Genomic DNA, 22,344 nt, shown 5'->3' on the forward strand with positions numbered 1-22,344 from the left:
CGACTGCTTTAGTCCAGTTTCAGAGAGAATTGGTCAATGTTATGGCAATTATAGGAAGGAAAAAATTGTCACAGATTAGATAAGATGAAGCAACAATAGGCAATGCATGGCATTTTTCTGAGGATGCATAAATAATACTCCTTGCAGAAATACATGGAGAGAGTCAAAAGGCTGGGGTTGCTGTCCTTGCTAGAGAAATAATTAAGCACAGATTTAATAGAACATAAGATATAGAACAAGTTCTTTTGCCCACAATTCCTGCGCTGAACTCAATGCCAAGAAAAACTCATCCACCTGCACCTAATCCAGATCCCTCAATTCACTGCACATCTGGACACCAACACAAAAGTTTCTTAAATGCCACTATTGTATTTACCTCCACCACCACCCCTGGCAGCATTTTCTTTTAGACACCCACCACCCTTTTTGTAATAAACTTGCCCCCCTCATCTCCTTTAAACTGCACTACTCACTTTGAACCTGTGTCCTCTCGTCTCAACATTTTCACCCTGGGAGAAATGTTCTGACTTTATACCCTGTCCTTGTCTCTCATAATTTTACAAATGTCTATCAAAGACGTAATAGACATAAAAATCAGAAAGGTTTCAATCGAGTGACTTAGGAGAAAATATTTCCAGTTCCAGATGACGGCACAGTGTCGCAGTGGTAGAGTAGCTGCCTTACAGCACCAAGACCCGGGTTTGATCCTGACTACAGGTGCTGTCTGTACGTAGTTTGTACATTCTCCCTGTGCCTGCATGGGTGTTCTCTGGGTGCTCCGGTTTCCTCCCACACTCCAAAAACGTGTAGGTTTGAAGGTTAATTGGGTTCTGGAAATTATCCCTAGCGTGATAGGATAGAACTAGTGTACGGCTGATTGCTGGCTGACATGTGCTTGGTGGGCCCAAGAGCCTGTTTTCACACTGTATCTGTAAACCAAAGGCTTAGGAATCGGGGTGTACAAATTGAAAATGACATTAAAAGAGTTGGAAAGATAAAAGGACCAATTTTATTTCGCAGAGATGCTTACGATTCAGAAACAACCTGAGTAGTTGAAAGCAGGTGGAATATGAATTTCAAAATGAATTGTATACTTGAAAAGCAGAAAAGAATCAGGACCCTGGATAAGGACCAGGGAACTGGAGATAATTTGAAAGCCCCTTTAGGGAGATGGGATAATCTCAATAATAGATTGAGACACACCACTTACATGGCATTACACCTCCCCTGAGGACCCTACTGAGGCAACTGCTCAGGTAATGGAATGATCAGACTGCCGTGATCACTAGTAGTTGTGTGGTGGGAGAATGTGCATCTTTAAGCATTTAACCTCCTGCAGGGTTGAAGAGCTGAATATTCCAGAAATGCACAACAAAAATAAAATATCATAATTTTTTCCAGGCAGCAAACGCTGAAAGACTGTGCTTGCACACAGTGGGGAGAAAGCATTTATAAGGAACGTAAACAATGTTAAACTTACTGCTTACATCGGGAACACCAGATCTGGTGATCACAATATTGCTGCTCAAAGATTCATTTCACTGTTTGACAATAGTCTAGGCTTTGCTGACAGTGTTGAGCTAACTACACTCATTGATGACAGTCTTGAAGCACAAATGTTCCTTTTGTAATGCTGCCATTGGGAACTAGAATTCTCAAGGCAGTCCAATTCTCAATAAGAAGTCCAGGAGCAGTGGCAGGGCCTTGTGTCTGCAGGTAGCATTATGTTGAAAGCTGGGGTGAGACAAGCTAGGAATGAGCTTCACTCACATTGTAGATGAACTGCCATGATCACAATGAATGGTGGTGCTGGCTCAAAGGGCCAAATGACCTCCTCTTGCACCTATTTTCTATGTTTCTGATAACTGCTGTCAAACATCAAAAGTTGCGTAATACTTGCCATGTGCTAATGCACCCATCCTTCTCCATTCAAGTGAGTTAGAAGCATAGAAATATAGAAAATAGGTGCAGGAGTAGGCCATTTGGCCCTTCTAGCCAGCACTACCATTCAATATGATCATGGCTGATCATCCAAAATCAGTATTCCTTTCCTGCTTTTTCCCCATATCCCTTGATTCCATTAGCCCTTTGAGCTAAATCTAACTCTCTCTTGAAAACATGGATACTAATTCTGCATAAGGTATAACCTGGCATAGAATCTGTGCAGAATTTCCCCAGTGCAAATGCTGGCATATTGCTGCAACCTTATCCAGCAATTTTTGACAATAGGAAATGCAAAACACAATCCAATGGGATATGTCCTTAAATAATAATAGCTCACTAGGTCAGGGAGAATGGTCGGCGTGGACTGGTAGGGCCGGACAGGCCTGTTTCCATGCTGTAGTTGTTATATGTTATATGTTATAATGATCAGGGGCAGCTCAGTTGTGCAGCAGTAGAATTGGTGCCTTACTCCGCCAGAGATCCGGGTTTGATCATGACTTCGTGTGCTGTCTGTACAGAATTTGTATGTTCTCCCTGTGACTGATGGGTTTTCTCCGGGTGCTCCGGTTTCCTCCCACACTCCAATGACATACAGGTTTGTAGGTTTATTGGCTTCTGTAAATTGTCAATAGACAATAGACAATAGACAATAGGTGCAGGAGTAGGCCATTCGGCTCTTCAAGCCAGCACCACCATTCAATGTGATCATGGCTGATCATTCTCAATCAGTATCCCGTTCCTGCCTTCTCCCCATACCCCCTGATTCCACTATCCTTAAGAGCTCTATCTAGCTCTCTCTTGAATGCATTCAGAGAATTGGCCTCCACTGCCTTCTGAGGCAGAGAATTCCACAAATTTACAACTCTCTGACTGAAAATGTTTTTCCTCATCTCCGTTCTAAATGGCCTACCCCTTATTCTTAAACTGTGGCCCCTGGTTCTGGACTCCCCCAACATTGGGAACATGTTTCCTGCCTCTAACGTGTCCAACCCCTTAATAATCTTAAATGTTTCGATAAGATCCCCTCTCATTCTTCTAAATTCCAGTGTATACAAGCCTAGCCGCTCCAGTCTTTCAACATACGACAGTCCCGCCATTCCGGGAATTATCTTAGTAAATCTACGCTGCACGCCCTCAATAGCAAGAATATCCTTCCTCAAATTTGGAGACCAAAACTGCACACAGTACTCCAGGTGCGGTCTCACCAGGGCCCTATACAACTGCAGAAGGACCTCTTTGCTCCTATACTCAACTCCTCTTGTTATGAAGGCCAACATTCCATTGGATTTCTTCACTGCCGGCTGTACCTGCATGCTTCCTTTCAGTGACTGATGCACGAGGACACCAAGATCTCGTTGTACTTCCCCTTTTCCTAACGACACCATTCAGATAATAATCTGCCTGTCTGTCTGTCAACCAATTTTCTATCCATGTCAGTACCCTACCTCCAATACCATGTGCTCTAATTTTGCCCATTAATCTCCTATGTTGGATCTTGTCGAAGGCTTTCTGAAAGTCGAGGTATACCACATCCACCGGCTCTCCCCTGTCAATTTTCCTAGTTACATCCTCAAAAAATTCCAGAAGATTAATCAAGGTTGATTTCCCCTTCGTAAATCCATGCTGGCTCAGAACGATCCTGTTACTGCTATCCAAATGCTCCGCAATTTTGTCTTTTATAATTGACTCCAGCATCTTCCCCATCACTGATGTCAGACTAACTGGTCTATAACTTCCCTTCTAACCTCCCTCAATTTTCAGAGGCTCCCTTATTTTTTTGTTTGTGATAACTTTTTGTGTATTGAGGGAATCAAGTGATATGAAGGTGGGGTGGGGGTGGGAAGTGGAGTCTATAGAGAAGTTTAGTCATGATCCTATTGAATGACAAAGCAGTCTCAATGCAAACCTACAGCTTTTTCTGATGAATCTGACTTTCATTTCCAGTGGAACTAGAGATATAAGAGGCAAGATTTCTGTTCAAGGTGTTGACATTTTTGGAGCAGAGTATTCAATTATATATATTTTTTGGTTTTGAAAAATACCGAATTTCATCCAGTTGGGATTGACATTGTTGTGAAATAAGCCACAAGTCTTCCCAATTCTAGGAGTAAGAAGATAATTTTTTTTAGGATGAGAACACCTGAGGCTGATATTGAGAAAAGCTATGCAGCTTAAAATTAAATCCATCATAAATGACAAAGTGGTTATATTTGTTGATAAACTCATTGTCAGCTGCATAAATCAAATTGCATCAAGTTACTATTTTTACATCTACATTCTTTTACACTGCTCATTTTATTGTGCATTCCTGCCAATTTTGGTATATTTGTAGGATACACCTTCTGCTTAGGGAATGTTGAGCAATCTGTTTACAAATTGTGCTGAGAATGAGCAAATAATAAAAACAAGACCAAAATCTGCAGGAAGCACAGCAGGCTGGGCAGCATTGATGGGAATTGATCGGATGAGAGGTTATTGAACTGAAATGTTTTACTCTTCAAAGATGCTGCTGAATTGCAGCATATTTTAAAAAAAATCTGTTTAATTTCAGAATTACAGCGTCCACAAATACTTTGGCTTTGGAATATGTTTTTCTGAAGCATTTAAATTCTGGTCAAACACATGATTATCAAGCAGAGAAGGAGATGGCACAGGTTAGTGAAATGAGCAATGGTAATCAGGGATAGGCACAAAAAGCTGGAGTAACTCAGTGGGACAGGCAACATCTCTGGAGAGAAGGAATGGGAGACATTTTGGGTCGAGACTCTTCTTCAGACTAGTCAGGGGCAACCAGGGTGTGAGAGGAAGAGGCAGTGTACAAATATAAGAATGCTCCATTCACAACAAGTTAGCTGAATTGACACAGGCATTGTGGGCCGAAGAGCTTGTTCTTGTTCTGGACTGTTCTATGTTCCATGTTCTTTGTTCTATGTTCTAAAGGAGTATGATTGGCCCCAGTGGGTTGTGGAAAGAACAAAAACAAGGGCCCTGCTATGCTGAAAGTGAACTCAGCAGACCGTACAAGTCGGGCCGGATGCTGAACAACTGGAATTTCCAAGCAGTCATTTGGTAAATGATCAGAGTTTTACAGCAGCAGGGTATTGTTGTAAGATTAAATATTAACACAGATGCAGGATTGGCTAACTGAAAATAAAACAGAGTTGGGATGAAGGGATAACTTGTAGAGTGCTAATGGCAAGTGCTGGGGCTTCAACTATTCACAATCTATATTAATTACGTAGATGAAGAGGTTGGGTGTGTTGTGGTCAATGTTCCTGATGACATTGGAAGATCGATTGTAGGTAGATATGGATAGTTTAAATGAATGGGAAAAAAACTTGAAAGCTGGAGTATAATCCTGGGAATTGTGACCCTATCCACATTGTTATGAAGAAATTGAGAGAGATAACAGAGTCAAGAGTCAAGGGCGTTTTATTGTCATATGTCCCAAAAATAACAATTACATTCTTACTCACTGAATGCTTGGTGCACAGAAGGATTTGCATGCCACCGTACGAGAAGCACCGGTTATGCAGGAACAGAAACTAATTAGGAAAGCATACAAAATGATGGTCCAAAAGGAGATGGAGTGCATAAGTAGGGATGTCTTACTAAAATCGGTGCAGACTGCTAGACAGAACACTCCGGGATTACTACATGCAGATTTGAATTCCATGTTTAAGGAAGGATATACTTGGTTTGGATGAAGTTTAGAGAGGCTCTCTCAATTACATGCAGGATCAAGGAGTTACCTTTTAAGGAAAGGTTGAGCAAGTTGGGCCGAAACACATTGGAGCTGGGAAGAATGGGAGGTATGGAAAGGAATGGAAAGGTAAAATGTGTAGAAGATTTGGGGACATAGATAGGAAGAGATTATTTGCCGTGTAGGTGCTTCACATTTAAGAAGTAAGTGAGGTGAAAGTTCATTTCCCATTCGGCCATGACTCTTTGGAAACATGTGGAGCTGTTAAGTTCATAAGTTCATAAGTGATAAGAGCAGAATTAGGCCATTCGGCCCATCAAGTCTACTCCATCATGGCTGATCTATCTTTCCCTTTGAACCCCATTCTCCTGCCTTATCCACATAACCCCAGACACCCTCACTAATCATTATTGAATGTATTCCAAGATGAGATATATTTTTCAACTACTGAGGCATATTGGGATGTGTGGGGCAAATGTTTGACACAAAGAGTGTGGGTGCCTGAAACCACTGGAGTGGCGAGTGGTGGAGGCGGATACAATAGAGACATTTAAGAGGCTTTCAGATAGGCAAGTAGATATGTAAGGAATGGAATGATATGGATCACATGTAGGCAAAGAAGATTAATTTAACTTGGCATCATGTTTGGCATGGACATTGTGGGCCAAAGGGCCTGTTCTGATTTGCACTGCTACCTGTATATGTTCTATGGGAAACAAGCAGGGAAGTGAAGCTAAGCACAAATCAGCCATGATATTTAGTGGAAGTTAAAGGGGCCATGAAGCTAAACAATTTTTTATGTTCTCAAATGGCACAATCCAATCCAATAATTTAGATGAGCTAGAACAATGGTGAGCACAATGGATTGTAATTAATTATTATTTTTCCCTTGTATTGAAACAAATTAATTGCAGAATTGTGTGCTGGTGCAGTTTGATGAAAACACACAAAATGTGGGCATGACCAAAAATAATTAATGTCTGGTCTATCACTTATGAGTAAATTTATTTTATTTTACTTTAAAAGCTGCCCAGCATCTCTTGTTTGTTTTGTTCATTATCAGTAGATAATTTTAATTTCAATGTTTTAAAACTGTGCTTACAAGTGTGCAATTACAGGCACTACAATAAAATCTCAGCAATCTGATGCTTACAAATGATCTCTTGAACCTTCTGCTAATTTTGTGGGGGAGCAGAATTACAGCATGTTTTTTTTAAACTATCTTCCAAGATCACAGGAACTCAATTTACTTTGTGCATTACTTACACTTAAAAATCCTCAATTCGATTTGTCTGATTTTTAGGCAAATTACACTGGAGCCAGCATGATGTAAAGGAAACCATTTTAAGGGTCAAAATAATTTATTTAGTCAGAGTGTGGTGAATCGGCAAAATTCATTGCCACAGAAAGCTGTGGAGGTAATCAATGGATATTTTTAAGCCGGAGATTAACAGATTCCTGATTAGTACGGGTGTCAGCGGTTATTGGGAGAAGGCAGAAGAATGGGGAAAGATAGATCAGCCATGATTGAATGGCAGAGTAGGCCGAATGGCCTTATTCTGCCCCTATAACGTATGAACTTATGAACTTATGAAACCTGTGGTTTTGGAATCTACATTATGTCATCACTTAAAAATCCTGAAAACACGATCACTGCATCTCACAAGAATCATTACTTGGTTGGAACAACGTGGGTGCAAGGAACTGCAGATGTTGGTTTACAAGAAGAGAAACAAAGTGCTGGAGTAACTCAGTGGGTCAAGCAGCCTCTCTGGAGTACATGAATAGGTGATGTTTTGGGTTGTGACCCTTCTTCAACTGATTGGGGGGAGAGAAAGCTGGAAGAGAGGAGCAGCAGGACAAAGCCTGGCAGGTAATAGGTGAGAGGAGGGAGTGGAGGGGGGGGGGGTGATAAACAGATGGTGATAATCAGATGGTGGACAGAGGGCAGAGATGAAAATACAAAAGTTGTGAGACAAAAGGGTTGAAGGATTGCGAATTGTTAAAGTAGAGGAAGAAATGTGGTTTGAAGGGAAGGAGGGGCGAGGGGAGAAGGGTCGCAAACCAAAACATCACCCATTTATGTTCTCTAGAGATGCTGCCTGACCCATTGAGTTACTCAAGCACTTGTGTCCTTTCTTGATTGGAACAAGTTGCAGAAAAATAGTTTTAATTGGGTTTTGGAAAGTGATTCGCAATTATTGTCCTCAATAATTGCCCATGAGGAGGTGATGGCTACGGCAACCCTGGTGAAGATGCAAGCACTGTGGGGTACCGCAAGGCCTGGTGCTGGAACCTCAGCTATTTACAATATACATCAATGACTTGGATGAAGGGATTAAAAGTACCATTAGCAAATTTGCAGATGATACAAAGCTGGGTGGCAATGTGAACTGTGAGGAAGATGCTATGAGGTTGCAGGGTGACTTGGACAGGTTGTGTGAGTGGGCGGATGCATGGCAGATGCAGTTTAATGTGGATAAGTGTGAGGTTATCCACTTTGGTGGTAAGAATAAGAAGGCAGATTATTATCTGAATGGTGTCAAGTTAGGAAAAGGGGACGTACAACGAGATCTGGTTGTCCTAGTGCATCAGTCACTGAAAGGAAGCATGCAGGTACAGCAGGCAGTGAAGAAAGCCAATGGAATGTTGGCCTTCATAACAAGAGGAGTTGAGTATATGAGCAAAGAGGTCCTTCTGCAGTTGTACAGGGCCCTAGTGAGACCGCACCTGGAGTACTGTGTGCAGTTTTGGTCTCCAAATTTGAGGAAGGATATCCCTGTCAGGGATCGACCTCAGAGCTCCAACCGCGGGAGCCTGCGGACTTAACATCGTGGAGCTAGTGGTCCTTTGGCTAGGGATCGATTTCAGGAGCTCCAGGCCGCAGGAGCTTCGACCGCCCCAATCGCAGGAGCTCCAACCACCCCGACGTGGGGGCTTCGATCGCCGGCTGCGGGAGTTTATGATCGCCCCGACTGCGGATGGTTCGACTGCCCTGACTGCAGGAGAATAAATAGTGAAGAGGATTAGACTTTATTACCTTCCATCACAGTGAGGAATGTGGGGAATCCGTTGTGGTGGATGTTCATGTTAACTTTTATGTAGTTGTGTGTCCTGTTGCTTTTTTCAGTATGGCTGTATGTTAAATCGAGTTTCACTGCATCCCAATTGGTACACGTGACAATAAAATACCTGAACTTTTTGAACCTTTGAACTCCAACTACATTATGTAATCTTGAGCAAACAAAATATGGCTGTTGGGATTCAGATCAGGCAGCACCTGTTGAGGGAAATGGATGACGATGTTCCGGGTTGGTACCCTTCCTCAAGACTGCATTATGTAATCCTATCAGAATTTGAAAACTCTCATTGCATCTCCTTAAATCTGGTTACAACAATGTATGAAAAGTCAATAGTTTACTTTAGTTTACTTTAGTTTAGTTAAAAGATACAGCATGGAAACAGGCCCTTCAGCCCACCGAGTCCACACCATTCACACTAGTTCTATGTTATCCACGCATCCACACCCTACACACTGTGCAATTGACAGAGGCCAATTAACCTACAAACCTGCACGCCTTTGGGAAGGAAACCAGAGCCCCTGGAGGAAACCCACACGGTGACAGGGAGAACATGCAAAGTCCGCACAGACAGCACCTGGGGTCAGGAATGAACCTGGGTCTCTGAGGCTGTGGGGCAGAGATTCTACTAGCTGTGCCTCTGTGCCGCCCTTTATTGTTTGAACCAAATATTTTGTGTTTAAACCAGTGCTTGCATCTTCTTTGGAAGAACCATTGTGAGTGAAGATAACTTGCTTCCACTCCATTTTTGTGGTTTCTAACATAACAAATAGGAACTGGAGTTGGCCACCTGGCCCTTTGAGCTTGATCCATCATTCATGAAGATTAATGTTGATATTTTACTTCAGCTCCACTTGCTTAAAGTATTGTCAAATCCTTTGATACCCTCAATGACCAGAATCTAGCAATCTCTGCTTTGAAGGAACTTCAAAGAAATGAGCCTCTTGAGCCATCCGGAGAGATAATTCAACAGGTTCGACACCCTCTGAATGAAAAAAATACTACTCACCTCAGTCTTTAATGGTTCATCCTTTACTCTGAACTGTATGCCTCACTCAGCCAGACATCTGAGCAGTCTGATTTGCCCTATGAAGCAGACTCATTGTCACTACGGCTTCTGTATTGAGGAACACAGAACTGCACAAGCTGGTTCATACCAAAGATAGACACAAAGTGCTGGAGTAACTCAGCAGGTCTGGCAGCACCTCTGGAGAAAAACAAATAACTGCTGCCTCAGGCAGATGCTGGCTGACCCACAAAGTTACTCCAGCACTTTGTGTCCATATTCTACACTGGGGATGCTGGTCTGTGATAGGACACGATTAGATTTTAGACTTTAGACTTTACAGATACAGCACAGAAACAGGCCTATCTGCCCACCGAGATCATGCCGACCAGCGATCACCCCTACATGAACACTAGGGATAAGTTACGATTATTACTGAAGCCAATTAACCTCTAAACCTGTACATCTTTGGAGTGTGGGGGGAAACTGGAGCACCTGGAGAAAATCAATGTGGTCACAGTGAGAACGTACAACATCCATACGGATAGCACCTGTAGTCAGGATTGAACCCGGGTCCCTGGCGCTGTAAGGCAGCAAATCTACTGCTGCGCCATTGTGCCGCCAATGGTAGAGGGACCACTCACCCTCCTAGTGGATCTTGAGGATTATGTGGAGACAACGTTGGTAGTAACTTTCTAGCACCTTGGGATGCCTGCTGCAGGTCATCAAGGATTCAGAAACATATCGTACTGCAGGCCTCACTGCTGCCTAATGGAGCATGAACTTTAGGCCAGACCAAAGGACTTTGTCGCTAAACTGCCTATTTCTTTCTCTGCCAAGGTTTGTGCTGGCACCTTGAAGGCGTTGGTGTATTTAATCATGAATATCACTCCTTGCTGGGAGATAGCCTCTGAGATATCGGAAGATGTTCATGTTTTCAAGACCTCTCAGTGAATCACTATTGTCGGAAGGCAGTATTCTTAAGCAGGGAAGGCTGGATTGGTCTTGCAGGTGCTGAGTGTAATAACTATCCCCTTGTCCAGAACAAGGGGCCACAGTTTAAGAATAAGGGGTAGGCCATTTAGAACGGAGATGAGGAAGAACTTTTTCAGTCAGAGAGTGGTGAAGGTGTGGAATTCTCTGCCTCAGAAGGCAGTGGAGGCCAGTTCGTTGGATGCTTTCAAGAGAGAGCTGGATAGAGCTCTTAAGGATAGCGGAGTGAGGGGGTATGGGGAGAAGGCAGGAACGGGGTACTGATTGAGAGTGATCAGCCATGATCACATTGAATGGCGGTGCTGGCTCAAAGGGCTGAATGGCCTACTCCTGCACCTATTGTCTATTGTCTATTGTCTATTGTCTATTGTACATGTCAGTCATTGATGTCTTGGAGCTTTGCAATCGCAAGCATTGTTTGTATTCTGCAGCTGAACTACCGAGGTTAAGGTGACCTGGCAGCTGGGGGTGTAGTCAGCAAAGTTTGAAAAGTTGCCAGTAGATCCAAAGATTAACTCTATTCCGAAGGGAAAATTTTGTTTGAGGTGAGTTGCTGTCTGAAAAAACTATCCAGTCAATGATGCCTTCTTGTGTAGGAAGGAACTACAGATGCTGGTTTACACTGAAGATAGACACAACATGCTGGAGTAACTCAGCAGGTCAGGCAGCATGACTGGATAAAAGGAATGGGTAACGTTCAGACTGAAGAAAGCTGAAGAAGGGTCTCAACCCGAAATGTCACCCAATCCTTCTCTCCTCTGATGCATTCTTGCTTGACATGGGTTTCACTGTGATTGGCTCTACTGTAGATCCATTTGCTCCCTTAATCGTGATGTGGATTCTGTCGATCAGGCAGCACAATGGCAGGGGACCTGGCAAATGACTGCCAAGAAAGAAGGGAGGACCCAGCGGGCGGCCACCGAGAATGAAGGGGGATCTGGCAGGCGGCCCATCTGTCGCCAGGTGCAGCAGCAAGCCTGGTTTGCCAATGCAAGCAGATAAAACTGTTTGATGAACTTTTTGTAACTTTATCGGTGCCAGAAACATGGTGAACTGCTTGATTGAGGTATGCCGCATGATTTTCCAGGTTGTATGCAAAACAAAGCATTTCACTGTACCTAGGTGCGTATGACAATAAAGTATCATTGATCCACTGCAAGGCCACTCTGTGCAGGAAGCAGCACCAGCCACTCTCTGTGGTCTTTATCAACTTCATGAAAACGTTTTGATTCCATGAAATGCAAGGGAATGTGGAGCATTCTACTCAAATCAAATCAAACACACACACACACACACACACACACACACACACACACACACACACACACACACACACACACACACACACACACACACACACACACACACACACACACACACCACTTTCCCCTTCACAATTATGTAAAAAATATACATTTAGCAAACTACCCATGTCACCAGATGATTTGCTAATTCAACAAATTCTCTAATTTTCTTCATCTTTTCATTCATCGTACTTCACATTTAAGAAATGTCCATTCCAGACATGTTACATTCCTTCGATGCCCTCCCTCAGGATCTAAGCAATATCATTTACTTTAGCAATATTTCCACAATTCAACATAGAGGAACATCGGGTCCTGATGTTCCTCTCAATCTCTCAAGATTATCCAACATTATGTTTCCTCCCACATCATAATGACATGTGGGTTTATAGGTGTAAATCTGTGGAATTCTCTGCCTCAGAAGGCAGTGGAGGCCAGTTCTCTGAATGCATTCAAGAGAGAGCTAGATAGAGCTCTTAAGGATAGCGGAGTCAGGGGGTATGGGGAGAAGGCAGGGATGGGGTACTGATTGAGAATGATCAGCCATGGTCACATTGAATGGTGGTGCTGGCTTGAAGGGCTGAATGGCCTACTCCTGCACCTATTGTCTATTGTCTATTAATTGGCCTCTGTATATTGCTCCTAATGTGTAGGGAGCGATGCTAAAGTGGGTTAATATAAAACTGTGCGTCCTGCCTTAAGCCTTCCTGATGGTCGGCATGGACTCGGAGGGCATGTTTCCATGCTGTATCTCTAAACTAAAATAAACTAATGTCAAGGTAGTCATTCGTACCTTACTTTTCTGGAATTCTTCTCTTTGGTTTGTGAAAAAGTCTGGATTATGTGGGTCAGACAATATGCAAACTAAGCCTGGGTAAACAAATTATTGCTGCCTAACAGCTGATTGTTATAGTCTGTCTGCAACACCAATAATGCAAAACCATTTTATGGTATTGCATTGGATTCGTAGCAGTTGCATCATTATCTCTGATAAGAGAGTTTACTGCGGCACCTAGACAGAGGTCTGGTTATCAGTTATTTAAACATTAACAACAGTTCCATTCAGCTGTAAGATAGTCTTTGATCATGGTTGCACTAGGGTAAAAATATAAACCTTTTGAGTTGCTGGCACAATATGTGACGGAAACAAATACAAATGGTCATCTCACAAAAATATGTGAAATTCATAGACATCGATTTGATAAGTGCAAGTAAGCCACTTTTGAATTCCTGTTCTCACAAGCATCAATAGATATTATGACTTTAGCAATCAGTCAAAAGGAAGTTACATTATGCCCACTGTCAAGACAGCAAGGAGCGTGATGGTTTATAGAAAACAGGAGAAGTTTTAAAATAAAAATTTATGATTAATGGCATTAGAAGTTTTGTTTTGTGGTTTTTGGTCAACCAGAAAGGACTTAACATTTTGAATAATGGCTGGGTCACTTAAAGATATGCCTCGAAAGAAGTAGGGAATAAGAAGAGAGAAAAGAAAAATTGGGAAAAAGATATTCATAATGGGTAGAAATTTATGTAATTCTGGAATCACTTAAACATGGATGACAGAAAATCTTTTTTTTTCCAGGACAATTACATGTAGGTGAATAATTCTACATCAGAGAATTACAACAATATTCATTTTTAGGAAACATACTTCATACTCATGAACTAGATTTGAAATGTAATGTTTAAATTAAAATTTGAAGACGAATACGCCAGTTTGCACGCCAAATATAAAGTTCATCATTTTACCTGGATTATTTTTGCATTCGAACATTTCTTCATGTACAAAATATTTTCAGGTACAATATTTTATCGTATTGAATGAAAACAGAATGACACAGTTTTGCTCATTGAATTAATCTGACCATTAAATGGTTTCTGACAAATTTAATTTCATGGTGGGATTGAATTGAATTGAATTGAATAAATGTTATTAGTCAAGTATGTATACATACAAGGAATTTGCCTTGGTGCATTGCTCGCACGTAACAACACGATATATAGTAAACAATTAAGAATAAAACATTATAATTTAAACATGTGTAGAATTAAATAAAATACCAGAGCAAAGGGGGGCTACAGACATTTGGTTGTTGATTAGAGCTACTGCTTGTGGAAAACAACTGATTTTATGTCTGGCTGTGGTGTCTTTGACAGTTCGGAGTCGCTGAAATAAGCATTGGGACATAAAACAACAATTGTAAACACATTGAAATGTATTTGCAAGGTAATGATATTCTGTAATATTATTCTGTTAGTAATTATTTTTCAAAACGAATAATTTTGAAAGACCTTATAGAAAAATCCATTCAATTATGAACTTCAAGGTTCAGGATGAAACAATGAATAAGCAGATGCATCGTTTAACTTTCAGATATTTGACAAGACAATGGCAGTAATTGCATCATTCATTCATTTTACCAAGAATAAATGCACTTTCCATTCTGGTTCTGTTGAAAATATGGTGATAATGTGAGCATCTGCATTTTATAATAATCCACTTACATATTTTAGATCTGAGATTTTTAGCTCTTTGTTATGTCTAATGGTTTAAGTGAAATAAACCAGGTTTATACATGAATATCTGAAAGAGCTATGGAGAATGATTCCATGTTAAAGTCCACTTTCATTGTACTGTTTATTGACTGCACAAAGCTTAGAGATACCCTTTGGTTCAGAGCAAAGATAGACACAAAATGCTGAAGTAACTCAGTGGCCAGGCCACATCTCTGGAGAGAGAAGGAATGGATGACGTTTTGGGGCTTGACCCGAAGAAGCTCCTCGACCCGAAACGTCACCCATTCCTTCTATCCAGAGATGCTGCCTGACCCGCTGAGTTACTCCACCATTTTGTGTCGATCTTTGGTTTAAACCAGCATCTGCAGTTCCTTCCAACCCCTTTTTGTCCTTTGGTTCAAAGGAATGGACAACTAGTTGGAAATAGCAAGATACTTTTAATTTCTTGTTATTTTTCATCAAATTTCAAAATGAGCCCAAGACGCTCCTCGCTGTCTTGAAATACCCCAATAGAAACCTAGAAAATAGGTGCAGAAAGAGGCCATTCGGCCCTTCGAGTCAGCACCACCATTCATTATGATCATGGCTGATCATCTACAATTAGTAACCTGTGCCTGCCTTCTCCCTATATCCCTTGATTCCACTAGCCCCTAGAGCTCTATCTAACTCTCTCTTAAATCCATCTGGTGATTTGGCCTCCACTGCCCTCTGTGGCAGAGAATTCCACAAATTCACAACACTCTGGGTGAAAAAGTTCCTTCTCACCTCAGTTTTAAATGCCTCCCTTTTATTCTAAGACTGTGGCCCCTTGTTCTGGACTCGCCCAACATTGGGAACATTTTTCTTGCATCTAGCATGTCCAGTCCTTTTATAATTTTATATGTCTCTATAAGATCCCCTCTCATCCTTCTAAACCCCAATCTTTCCTCATAAGACAGTCCTGCCATCCCAGGGATCAATCTCGTGAACCTATGCTGCACTGCCTCAATTACAAGGATGTCCTTCCTCAAATTAGGAGACCAAAACTGTACACAATGCTCCAGATGTGGTCTTACCAGGGCCCTATACAACTGCAGAAGAACCTCTTTACTCCTATACTGAAATCATTTCGTTATGAAGGCCAACATGCCATTAGCTTTCTTCACTGCCTGCTGCACCTGCATGCCAACTTTCAGTGACTGGTCTACAAGGACACCCAGGTCACGCTGCACTTCCCCCTTTCCTAACCTGACACCATTGAGATAATAATCTGCATTCATTTTTTAGAGATGACGGATTTTGGTGCACTTTTATTACACTCCTGACTCTTGCTCTGGAGTGAAACTGTTCTGATTTGATGGAAACACAAAGAACTGCAGACGCTGGTTTATAAAAAAAACACAAAGTGCTGAAGTAACTCAATGGGTGAGGGAGCATCTTTGGTGAACATGGATAGGTGACACTTCGGGTGGTGATCCTTCTTCAGAATGATTGTGGTAGAGGTGGAGGAGAAGCTGAAAAAGAGGAGATAGATGGAAGATAGACACAAAATGCTGGAGTAACTCAGCGGGACAGGCAGCATTTCTGGATAGAAGGAATTTGTAACGCTTCAGGTCGAGACTGAAGAAGCGTCTTGACCTGAAAAGTCACCCATTCCTTCTATCCAGAGATGCTGTCTGTCCTGCTGTGTTATTCCAGTATTTTGTGTCTATTTTTGTGTAAACCAATATCTGCAGTTCCTTCTTACACAAGTGATAGGTGGATACAGATGAAGGGGAGGGGGCACTGGGAAGAGAAAGGGATGGGGAGAAATGGTGGAAGAAAAGTGGGGGTGTTTGGAGAATTGGAGAATTCAATGTTCATGGTGTTAGGTTGGAAGCTAGCCAAACGGAATATGAAGTGCTGTTCCTCCAGTTTGCATGTTGCCTCTCTCTGGCAATGGAAGAGGCCCAGGACAGAAAGGTCAGTATGGGAATGGGAAGGGAATTTAATATGGTTAGCAACTGGGTGATCCAATAGGGCTTGCCGGCCAAGTCAAGTGTTTGCCAAAACAGTTGCCTAGTCTTCGCTTGGTTTTACATATATAAAGGATGTCACATTGGAAACACCAAATGCAGCAGATGAGGAGAGAGGAGATGATGAGAACCTATGGAAAAACAGCTGTGTCTCTGGATGAATATGAGGCAGGAGGTATGAGGATATGTGTTACATCTCCTGTGCTTACAGGGGAAAGTACCTGAAGAGGGGGTGGTTTAGGTGGGAACTGTTGGGTGAACCAAGGATTTGTGAAGTGAGCAGTCTCCGCTGAAGGCAGAAAGAGGTGGGGATGGGAAGCTTTAACTGGTGGCGGGATGCTAACCAACAGTGAATGACTATTGATATTTATGCTGCAACGTGCTTGGCACTGCCTAAATCAGTGATGATTATAATGGAAGCAAGAGTAATTAATGGGCCCCATGGCAGCCTTTACACAAATTAGCTTGAAGTCCACTGTCTCAAAGTTTCTGAACCCAGGCTTACTACATATTGGTCATGATAACGTAAAATAGACCAGTGAATTGTTGAAAGTTTGGGTTTTAGGGTCCTATACAATTCCAAACAAGAGAGGATTAAAAAGAATGTTTTCTGATGATTAGCAGGTTGTGCTGCATAGTAATTACATAACTAATCTAAATTAAGGGGTAAAGGTTTATAGGGATATGGACCAAACACAGGGAGGTGGGACTAGTGTAGATGGAACGTGTTGATCGGTGTGGGCAAGTTGGGCCAAAGGGCCTGTTTCCATGCTGTATGACTCTATGACTTTATAACTCAACGAGACAGGCAGAATCTCTGGAGAAAAAGGATGGGTGATTTTTCGGGTCGGGACCCTTCTTCAGGCTGAGTCTGAAGAAGGGTTCCAACCCGAAACGTCTCCCATCCTTTTCTCCATAGATGCTGCCTGACCCGCTAAGTTACTCCAGCACTTTGGTATATACCAGCATCGGCAGTTCCTTTCAAAACCTCTTGCAATATCAGTGCTGTTCAACCAATGCTTAGTGCAATTAGCACTGGTTGCATGTAGGAACATATAATTACGTAGACAGTATGATGCTGCAGTTCTGTCTGTATCGGAAATAAAGGAAATGGGTTAATCACACATTCCAATCGCTGCACCCTTTTTTTTATAGGGCTGTCCAAGTTAACCATCATTAATTGGAAAGCCGTCAGCACTGAATATAGCATTTCTCTTTAGCTTTCTGTTTTGCTATCAATCTATGAATTGTTATTTTAGGCAGTTGTTTCTGTCCAAATAACTATGTTCAAACATTGATGATAGTTATCTTCCTGACCCAGATTAGTTTGTTGAGGTCAAAGACCAAATTATGTCCGGGTTTACACCACAATGTTGCAGTTCATGCAGATGAGCTAGAGTTCACCCTTGGTCCCTTGTGCTAAATGTACATGTATTGTAGCAGTTGTGTGTTTAACTCCTCTTTTGAATTTCAGTTTAATTGAAGTCAACAAAATTTAAAAGCAGAATACAAGGTGCAGCCACTGCTATTCATGCATTTTAGCAGATGGGACTGAGATAAATTTCTCTCTTCAGAAGTCATAAATTCCTACAATTGTACTAGACTTTATTGGATTCACTTCTTGAATGCGACTGCTATCAAACCAGGCTCCATTGTAATCATTCATTGTCTTTTTGCTAACTAGTTAGCATGCAACAAAAGCTTTTCACTGTTTCTAAACACACGTGACAATAAACTCAAACTCAAACTCAAACTCAAGATTGCCCAAAGATTATTTTAATGACTCATTTTTTGTTTGAACATATTGATTTAATAGTTATTGCAACATTTGAAATGGGTAAAAGGTTTGTTCGACTGTGGTTGGAGGCAGAAAGCTGTGTAATGAAATCTCCAGAAATAAGATCTACACGAGCCAACATTTTCTCTTTGGTCTCAGAGCCCTGAGGGTAACCAGAAATCCCCACGTGAGTTACTGTGTGAATTATAGGTGTCTGCTTTTTTTTAGAGGAGGGCAATGAGTTAGAGGTTCTATGAGGGATTTAGCCTATCAGTATCTTTATGAAGTGATGAAATTTAAAACCTTACACATAGCTAACCTGTGAGTGATTTACTTTGCCCTGGACAATCTCCTCTCTGAGCTTCGTTTGTCCAGCATTTGTTCCCTGTTCCTGCTCAGCTTGTTCTTTTCTCTTATCCATTTCACTTGGTGCATTCTTGATGCATTACAAGAATTTACAGAACACATTTGGGTTAAGCATACAAAGCTGCTCAAGCATGCTCACTGCACGCTGGGTATAGCTTTCTGGTGCCGGTAGCTGCCTGGAAACACTGCAGACTATGTTGGTTCTCAGTCGTTATTCTCATTCTTTTGCCATCCTCCATTTCTTTTGGTAGATAACCTCACACTGACCCAGTGTAATTACCTCCACTACCTGCTTCATCATGTGGGCATTAGTAGCCAGCAACCGCAAAGGATACTTCATCATTCTCTGATAGCATCGTCGATGATATACAGAAGATGGATTTTACTTTTGCCTTATGCCTTCTTCATCCTCCCTTCATTTCTCACCTAAATTGCTCTCTTAACAGTTGAGCACAACTCACAATCTATACTGGGTGAGTTTTGCTTAAACAGTTAAGCAGAGTTCTTCCTGGTGCTTGATTGCATGTTCATATATGCATTAGATTCAAAGCATTCAGGTTTAGTTTATAAATACAGCATGGGGACAGGCCCTTTAAGTCCATTGAGTCCACGCTGACCATTGATCACCCATTCACACCAGTTCTATGTTATCCTACTTTCACATCCACTCCCTGCACATCAGGGGCAATTAATCGAGGCTAATTAACCTTCAAACCCACACATCTTTTGGATATGGGAGGAAACTGGAGCACCCGTAAGAAACCACATGGTTACCGGGAGAACATGCAAGCTCCACACAGTCAACGCCTGAGTTCAGGATCGAACCTGGGACTGCCGCTGTGAGGCAGCAGCACTACCAGCTGCGCCATTGTATTTACTTGGGTTTACAGATTGTACTGATCTGTGAGCCTTGCTTTCCAGCATGTGTGAAAATCGTAATTCATGCAAAATATCTGAAAGGTTGTTCAAAGGTTGAAAAGGTTGAAACTGTGCGCTGTACTCACTCAAAGGACAGGCCTGTTTGGGTTTGCTTTTTGGGCCAATGTTGGGAAGCAAAGATGTGAACAGTGGAACTAGTAGTATGACTAGGGTGGAAGAGGGGGGGGGGGGGGGGGGAGAGAGGGGTTGGGGAAGGGGGGATGCAAGAGTTGCTTGAAAGTGGAGAAATCAACATTCATACCATTGGGTTGTAAGCTGATTACTGAGTCTGAAGAAGGGTATCGACCCGAAATGCCACTGATCTATGTTACCCAAGTATGCTGCCTGATCCGCTGACTTACTCCAGCACTTTGTGTATTTCCTTGATAGGCCAGCATCTGCAGTTCCTTGTTTTTATTCATTACTATCAGTTGGATTTGGCTGGGGGGATTCAACAAAACCACTGGAGGGGCTTACATGGCTAATGGGGTAGAAAATAGAGGCATGGATGGTTGACCAAAACCTGTTTGACCCAATGCAGACTTAATCCTCTGGAAGCTTGTGCTGTCTGCTGCCACAGACTAGCCCCTCATGAGGCTATGCAGAGTGCAACAAACCATTGCAAGTAAAATTGCAGGAAAGCACGGTGGTGCAGCAGTAAAGTTGCTGCCTTACAGCACCAGGGATCCAGGTTCGTTCCTCATATGGGTGCTTGTCTGCATGGAGTTTGGACGTTCTCCTCGTGACCTGCGTGAATTTCCTTCGGTTTCCTCCCACACTCCAAAGACATGCAGGTTTGTAGGTAAATTGGCTTGACATAATTGTAAATTGTCCCTAGTGCGTGTAGGATAGTGCTAGTGTGCGGGGATCGCTGATCGGCACAGAGTCGGTGGGCCAAAGGGTCTGTTTCTGCGCTGTATCTCTAAACTAAACTAAACTAAACTAAACTAGTAAGCCCTGCTTCGATGAGCACCTGTGATGCATTCTGTATGTTCCCACATCAACAGGATCTTGACACATCCAAACACATCCTAACACATGGCATCCCTGTGTGGTATCTCAGCTGCACGGAGGCAGAGAGGAAAGCTCTTCAGCGGGTAGTCCATAGAGCTCGGAGGACTATCGGAACACAGCTACCAGCCTTGGAAGGCATCTACAACACACGATGCCTCAGAAAAGCCACCAGCATCCACAAAGACTCTTCACACCCCTGCAACAGTCTGTTCGAACTTCTACCATCGGGCAGACGATACAAGGCCTTCTACGCCCGCACCTCCAGACTCAGGAACAGCTTCATCCCCAGGGCCATAGCTGCTATGAACCGGTCCTGCTGAGCCGGATGGTCACATCGCACAGTGAACCGGCACAGATCTACTTGCACTTTATTCTGTTTTAAAACTGTTCTAATTTGTTTCATTGGGTTGTTTAAATTAATACTGACTAGCTAATTAATTTATTGCATCGTATGGGAGGCGCATTCCCAATCTCGTTGTATTGTATTGTATTGTATTGTATTGACGGAGTTGCAGACATTAGCGGAGTAGCCTCAAATCGATGCCACGCGGGATTAGCACCATGACCTGTTTGTCCTGCATATGTTTGTGCCTCTTAATTACACGCCCCTCAATGTCTGCACCAAGGTACATTTAAGTGTTTGCACCTTCTGGGGAATCCATCTCCAATATTTAAAGACATTCGCAGCACTCAAACTTCAGATGCTCACTGTTCCAATTTCTGGCCCAGAAGGATTAATATTTGGGCCAATTGAATGCATGGGGTTTATGCTCCCTCCATAAAGGATACAGGCGCCACAACCTTTTAACTTTATGCATTCTGCTGCTCCTTTTAATGTGCGATCAAGTATCGCTGTAACTTTCTCTGGAGTCGAGTGACTTCAAGCCATTGAGTTTAAATTCCAGGTGTGCATCCTGTCCCTGAACTCATTACCTTGCCCATCTTACACGTGAACGTTTCATTGTTTCTTGCAAGCTCAGACTATTTTGCAAAGAAATACTGTACATTTTTCACTAATACGCGGTTGTTTGTGGAGGTTGAAATAAGTAGTGAAAGGAAGCATTCAGCTAGTTTCACAGCCAGGTGGTGATTGGTGCCGATGTCCTGCCAGGACACGGGAGATTGCGCACTCATGTGTTAACGTTTGTTGTGGGTTAAGGGAAGATCGTCCTGGCAGCTGGCACACAAAAAAAAGAGTTTTGCATTAACAAGTCTTCAAAGTTTCATAACAGATGCAATTCTCCTTGTCTCCAGTGTAAAACAGCTGTGCTCGCTGGAGACAGGATAAAAAAACTCAAAAAGGTCTTTGTGGCCAGCGCACTTTTGGCTATTTGGTTGGTAAGAATTAACAGGCTCTGATGGTATGCTAAGCATTTTACAGGGTGTGAAATAGAATCTCAGTGTAGGATGATGGCATTTTAAAAGGATTTAAATGTCAAGTGCCTTAAAAACGTTTGGAAAACTGCTATCGTGTGCATACTGTGCCGCTCATGAGAAACAGGAAACTGACCCAGAATTTTTAAAAGGGTTTTCTCGATTTCCCACCATAGCTTTGTGGGATCTTAGTGTTATCCCTCGAGATATCACTATTCCTGCCTCTTCTGTTGTTTTATTTGACACTTCTGTTAATCTCCGGCTGAAGGTTACGGGAAGATAGACACATAAAGCTGGAGTAACTCAGCGGGACAGGCAGCATCTCTGGAGAGAAGAAATGGGTGATATTTT

General features: G+C 42.3%; 1 pseudogene; it reads right to left on the reverse strand.

Moving 5' to 3' along the window:
* The window catches only part of LOC144603958 (uncharacterized), a 45,016-nt pseudogene extending 23,263 nt beyond the window's left edge, over positions 1-21,753 (reverse strand).
* Between the last annotated feature and the right edge of the window lie 591 nt (positions 21,754-22,344).

The sequence above is a fragment of the Rhinoraja longicauda genome, chromosome 1 (genome assembly GCF_053455715.1).
Source record: "Rhinoraja longicauda isolate Sanriku21f chromosome 1, sRhiLon1.1, whole genome shotgun sequence".
NCBI lineage: Eukaryota > Metazoa > Chordata > Chondrichthyes > Rajiformes > Arhynchobatidae > Rhinoraja > Rhinoraja longicauda.